Source organism: Adiantum capillus-veneris, chromosome 2, assembly GCF_014529385.1.
Source record: "Adiantum capillus-veneris isolate H3 chromosome 2, ASM1452938v2, whole genome shotgun sequence".
Lineage (NCBI taxonomy): Eukaryota > Viridiplantae > Streptophyta > Polypodiopsida > Polypodiales > Pteridaceae > Adiantum > Adiantum capillus-veneris.
Genome location: NC_140932.1, coordinates 33,718,997 through 33,725,538, shown reverse-complemented (window position 1 = coordinate 33,725,538; position 6,542 = coordinate 33,718,997). Strand labels below are relative to the sequence as shown.

The 6,542-nt window shown below is 43.8% G+C and overlaps 1 pseudogene; it reads right to left on the bottom strand.

Moving 5' to 3' along the window:
* Positions 1-4,489: 4,489 nt before the first annotated feature.
* On the bottom strand, positions 4,490-5,855 carry LOC147462604 (uncharacterized; annotated as a pseudogene).
* Positions 5,856-6,542: the final 687 nt, after the last annotated feature.

The following is a 6,542-nucleotide window of genomic DNA, read 5'->3' as shown; positions in this document are numbered from 1 at the left end:
TGGAGACACTACTTATTGGGACAAAATTTTTGACTTATAACTGACCATAAGAGCTTAAAGTGGATTTTTACCCAAGCAGCTTTGAATATGCGACAAAGGTGATGGGTAGAACTTTTGCAAGAATTTGACTTTGACACTATCTATCATTTCAAAAAAGAAAACATGATTGCAGATTCACTCAGTTGAAAATCTTTTTTAAGCCTCATATATATACCCAACAACCCAATCATTAAAAAGATTAAGGAAGTTGCGTCATCTGATCCAGAGTATCAAAGGCAATATAACCTTGTTCAATCTGAGGATTCAAAGAATATATCTTCAATGTTACACTTCTCACATGATGGACCTTGTCTCTACTATAGAGATAGGCTATGTGTACCAAAGGACCCTAACTTAAAGAAGACTATCTTATTTGAGACCCATGATAGCCCTACTTTAGGACACCTAGGATATGCAAAGACTCTCAATGCCATACAAAAAAGTTTCTATTGAGCTGGGAAAAAGGCAGATGTTTTACACTATGTTCGTCAATGCTTAGCATGCCAAAGGATTAAAGCCGAGAGAATTCAAACTTCATGATAAACTTCAACCATTGGACATTTCCCAAATAAAGTGGAAGTGTATAAGTATTGAATTTGTCATTGGATTACCTACAATATAAGAAGGATGTAATTCACTCATGGTAGTTGTTGACCTACTCACAAAGATTGTGCATCTCATACCAGTCAAAAAAACCTTTACCGCCTCTGATAATGCATGACTATTTGTTAGATATTTTTAGATTGCATGGATCGCCCAAATGGATTGTACGCAATCGAGATGTGAAGTTCACTTCAAATGTTTGGACCTCACTCTTCAAGGAAATTGGAACAGAATTAAACTTTAGTACCGCATACCATCCTCAATCAGATGGTCAAACAGAACGAGTCAACCAAGTCATCAAATATATTCTTAGAGCTTATTGCAGTAGAGAACCTAAGTGATGGATTCAATTCTTACATCTAGTAGAGTATGCTTACAACGCTTCTCATCATCAAAGCATTGGTATGACCCCATTTTGTGCCTTGTATGGTCAAGAATGTGTCTCTCCACTCAACTATTTTGACCCTACCATCAGAGTTGAAGCATCTAAGAAGATGCTAGAAGAAATGGAGAATCAAACAAAAGCCATCCGGAAGGATATCAGGCAGCTCAGGATCATCAAAAGTAGTATGAAGATAGTAAGAGATCCGAAAGAAGATTTAAAGAAGGTGACAAGGATTTCCTTCGGATTCATCCAAAGAAAAGTACATTATCACTTGGAAAGTACAAGAAGCTTAGTCCACATTATTGTGGCCCTTAAGAAGTGATCAAGTGTATAGGAACCCAAGCTTACAAGTTGAAGTTACCAACTCATATCAAAGTGCACGATGTATTTCATATAAGCTTATTAAAACCCTATATTCTAGGTGATGATCAACTCCTTAATGATGAACAAATTCTCATGCCTACTCAAAACATCTTGGAACTCCAAACCTCTAGAATTTTGGAGTCTTAAGAGAAGATTCTTTGAAATAGAGTTCTCAGAGAACACCTTGTTCAGTGGCAAGACTATTCTGAAGAAGATGCAACATGGGAAGATGAAGCCACCTTAAAGAAGGACTATCCTCACTTTTTCTCGAGATGAGGACATCTTGAATCCCTAAGCTGGGGAGGTTGTAATATACGCAACATTTTTCAATAAAAGTATTTCAATTACTTTGCAAATATTTGAGATGTGTATTTTATTAAGTCAAAGAGCATTCTAATGGAACGATCGGATAAAAAATTGAACTTTAGAACTATTAATTATGACCATTATTCACTTGAAAACAATAGGTTGATGGGAAACTTAAGCCTCAAGACTGTATCTAGGACCCTTAAGAAAGAAGGAGCAATTTTAGGAAAGAGAGAGAAGTTTTAAGAAAGGAGGAGTAATTTCAGAAGAGAAGAAGTAGGAGGAGTACTTTTAGGAAAGAAAGAGAGGAGGAGTTCAGTTTAGAGCTCTTTTCTTAGAAGCCAAGCTTCTTCTAAGAGGCTCAAAACTGCGCATCGAAATCCGTGTTTGCAAAAAGAATAAAAAAGTAAAAATAAAAAAATTAGAGTCGCGAATGTGCGCGAACTTATCTCTCCTTGCTTCCCTCTATTCTTAGCTAGTCTTGAGGGCCTATATAAAGAACCTTGGACCCTCTCCCTTCACTTTGAGGACAAACTCTCAAAAGCGGAAGCTGTCTTGCCTTGACGTCGGAGTTACCCTCTCTCTCTCTCTCTCTCTCTCTCTCTCTCTCTCTCTCTCTCTCTCTCTCTCTCAGCCTCTCTCCCTCAACCTCTCTTCCTCAAGCTCTTACCCTCAAGCCATCTCCATCTCCAACTCTTTCTCTACCATCAACGTGCTGCCTCTCAAATTCTTGAGTTCTCTCTCACTTTCTCCCTTTTCTTTCACGATACGATGGTCCCAAAGCAAGTGACTCGATGCCCAAATGACGCTCATGTCGTTCCACCTCCAAAAAAGGTGCAGAGGAAGGCATCAACTACTCCAAACGCTGCTCAAGCGGAGGTATTGATTGCGGAAGAAGTCAAAGCCGTCCAACCTCAACTACAAGAAGTAGTGGAACGTGTAGCTAATCCGGTAAGATGAATTTATAATTGTGCATCGTTATACATGATGATCGGTAAGTGAAGCCTATGAATTCCCTTAAACTGTCCAAAAAACGTTGGAAAGGGGGAAATGGGAACAACACCTAGCACACTCTACACTGTCTCTCTATAGCCTAGGGAAATACTCGGCACCCCTAACCACACAAAATCATGTACACACGCACACTATCTGCCAACCTTCACACCATGGACTTGCCTACAAGCAAGTCCATAGTCGTGATTGCCTACAAGCAATGACGACTACCCACACTCACACATGAGAACTTCAGTACAATAAACCCATCAACAAACCATCATATCCCGACACCACTGGATGCATACAACTCCCCAATCTGTAAATGCACTCACACAGGGAGGCGACACACGCCTCGATTATACACAAAATAGCTCACTCAATCACTCACTCTCTCTCTCTCTCTCTCTCTCTATGTGTGCACACACACATATACAAAACCCGGAGCCAACGCTACCCCGGGCGTACTAGGGTATGAGACGGGATAGACGAGGTGATTGATGGCAAACTCAATCACAGAAAATAAGACCCCCGAACTGTGAACTCATTTATCCATAGCACAAAAAAAACACTTCTCATACAATGATGGCGGCCTCCCCTTGGCGACCTTCTCTCGTGCTTCACAAGCCCATAGCGGCCTCTCGCAATGGCCCTTAGCCACACACCAAATAGCTCTGTGTGCAATCCCTCCTTAGTCCTGCCTCACCTTGTTGAAGGCGGCCCCTCGCAGCCATCCCTGTCCTTTGTCATGCAGCGCCACCTTGTGGCCTCTTCCCTTGAGCTCGCGGCTCTCCTCCTTTCGCTGCAATTGGCACCCCCCTGATTTCGGCCCCACACACAGCCGGCCCTCGGCTTCAAGATGGCACACCCAAAGGTTCCGCAGCCTCCCTTTAGCCCTCTCCGGCGTCCCTTGGCGGCACCTGTAGCCCTTTCTTGACCCTGCTCGCCACCTTGCTTACTCTCTAAATTCAAGCAGCCCGCCACCTCCGGCTGCCTCAACGGCCACCCCTCCCTTTGATGGCTCCCTTAACCCTCCTGTGGCCTCTTCCCATGACCTGCTCACCCTTTCGATATCCAACTGCAGCCCGTTGGCCGCCCCTGTAGTCTGCAGCTCGCCCTCGATCCTCCCCTGCGTTGGCCACTCCTGGTCCCTACGTGCTCCCATGCATGGTGCCAACTCTGCATCCAGATGGCGCCTTACCCCTCGTATGCCAAAACGGTCCCCCTCTCCTGTGGCGGCTTCCTTCCATGAACTGCAGTCAACCACCCTTCATACAAGGTTATTTTCTTCAAGTGAAAGCTTTAAAAAACTTGGGGCTTGGCCCCCTTGCACACGCCAACTATAGTCAACTCATGTCACACCTTCGAATGCCTCCTTCAAACTCGAGCGATCTCTTTGATAATTAGTCCCTGAGATGGTCACATAGTAGGCTCCTCGGCAATAGCTCTCGATCGTCGCATTACAATATTCTTGAACTCAAGAACACAAAAAAAACCCTGCATTGGTTGATCTAGACCACCGATTTTGAAGCCACAGTCGCCAATCATAATGCCCGATCGAGAGTTAATAGGCATTGGTCTTCAAACACCTAGAAAGCCTTGAACTCGCCGAACCCGAGGAAGTACTTTTGCATACATCATGGTACTATTGGACGGAGATATACATCAACCTTTAGTATCCTCAAGAACCTTTAAATAGTACTGCATAGAGAGAATGATACGAAACAGCGACATAATGAGAATAATTGATATATATAATGGATGTATAGATCATTTAGAGGAAAAACATTATGATTCGCATCAACCTCGAGGGTCAAACGGAAAGCTCGAAGCTTCCCCAAGCATGGCATAGAGTCCACCTAGATCAAATATAAAGCATTGGCTGTGGCCATCCACCTGTAAAGCACATATCTTCAAGCCTTCCTTTGCACTTGTAGGCCAATAGACAGGCCACCCTTCCAGCTCTTTATAGAACGGAGCTTTGTCACCCTCCATCCATAAACCTTCCTACCAACCATAAACATACTTCTGATCACTTGAAGCACCTGTACCATAAACCGCTATCATGCCATCTGCTATAGAACCCTCCATATCATCATCTTTATCACATGAACATTGAAACCTGCATAGTACACCCTGCAAAGCAGCCTGGAACAACATAGCTATCAACAACAGAACACATAGCTTCAATCCCTTGCCATTTTCTTCCACTTGCTGCATAGCCAAGCAAACATGTTCCCTTTGCAAACCTGCATCCAAACCCTCTGTAAACGGCTCCAAGGCCACCTTTCCATACTCAAGAACATGACCTGCTAGAGCTACAACCTTTTCTTCAAATACCTCATCACCTGCAAGGTTGGTGGCACCTTCCTCTTTGCATGGAACCTCTCTCTTATACGTTGCAGCTGTATTAGTTTCCATAGAGTCATTTGCTGGAGCTAGTTCTCCACGGCTACACACAAACTCTGAAACTTCAAAGTACACCTCGACATGCCCATCAAGGCAAGGTTGCCCCACCCCCTGCATAGACAAATCAGCTTGATCTACCACAACTTCTGTTCCTAGCTCCTGCAAGTCATCCTCAAAAACGTGCTCTTCAATTAGGTCGGATGCACAATCAAACCATGCCTCTTCCTCCAATAGGGACTCACCATCACGAGACAAAAGAGAAGGCTGCTTGACTGGTCGACTCCCACAAGGTGCAACACTATACTTCTCTTCGACCTTTAGATGGCTGGCTGGCAACTTGTATACATCTTTCTCCACCTGATCTACATGAAAAGCATCATAAGTTTCATACCTAGAAGAGATGGATTCTGTCTCCCACATGCTATCTGTGTCCAAACCATTGTTGGAGCTATGAGAAATGTTGGACTCCTCTTCTGATCTTGCCGGTTCTTGCACCTTTGCTGTCAGCTTCGGTTGCTGGCTCTAAAACTGACACCTCTTCTTTAAGATCTTCTATCACCTCGTCCTCTTGAGGAAGCAAACTAGGTGGCACACTGAATATGCCCCTCTATATCTTTTGAGACCTGATTGGCACTTGTTCTACCTCTTCTAGCATGGCATCACCTTCATGTGCTTTGATTACATGCATATCAACAAAAGGAGCTTTTACCTCTTGATGCTCTTTAATTTGTTTGGGCTTAGGTCCACTGGCTGTCATGATTACTGACTACAAAAATCCTGTCTCCATCTTCTTCTTCATTTTTCGACTCTTTTGCTCTAGTGACTTTGACAGCTTCGTCATAAGTCCTTGGATCTTCATAGTCCACTCTCTCACGAACATAGGGATGCAGGCAAGATAGAAACCTTTCTCGCTTAAAATATCCCCATTTGTTGCGTGGGTAGCAACTGCAAAATCACCCCAATAAGCTTCAAATTTATCAACAAAAGCATTGAAATTCGCAGTTACGTCCTGCTACAAGCCTTTGATCTTTGCATCTGCTTCCAAAGCAGACACCACCGTTCGATACCTTTGTAAGAATTGCTCACAAAATCCGATCCAAGTCTGCTTGTATGCATCTTCTAAGCCATCGAACCAAACTTTTGCTTTACCTTGCAGCACCAAAGGTAGAGTCTGGAGCTTTGCTTTGTCACCTGGCATCCGCAATACCGCCAGCACAAATAGCTCAAAATCGGCAATCCACTCGTCCACATCTTCATCTCCTTTGAACACTGGACCAAACTCCTGCTTCATTTTGACTCACGAACACCTTGTTAGGAAGCAATCAGTGGGTCCTCCGTGGGGGCACCACAAGATGGAAAGGAGAAAATGGGAACAACACCCGGCACACGCTACACTGCCTCTCTATAGCCCAAGGAAATACTCGACACCCCTAACCACACAGAA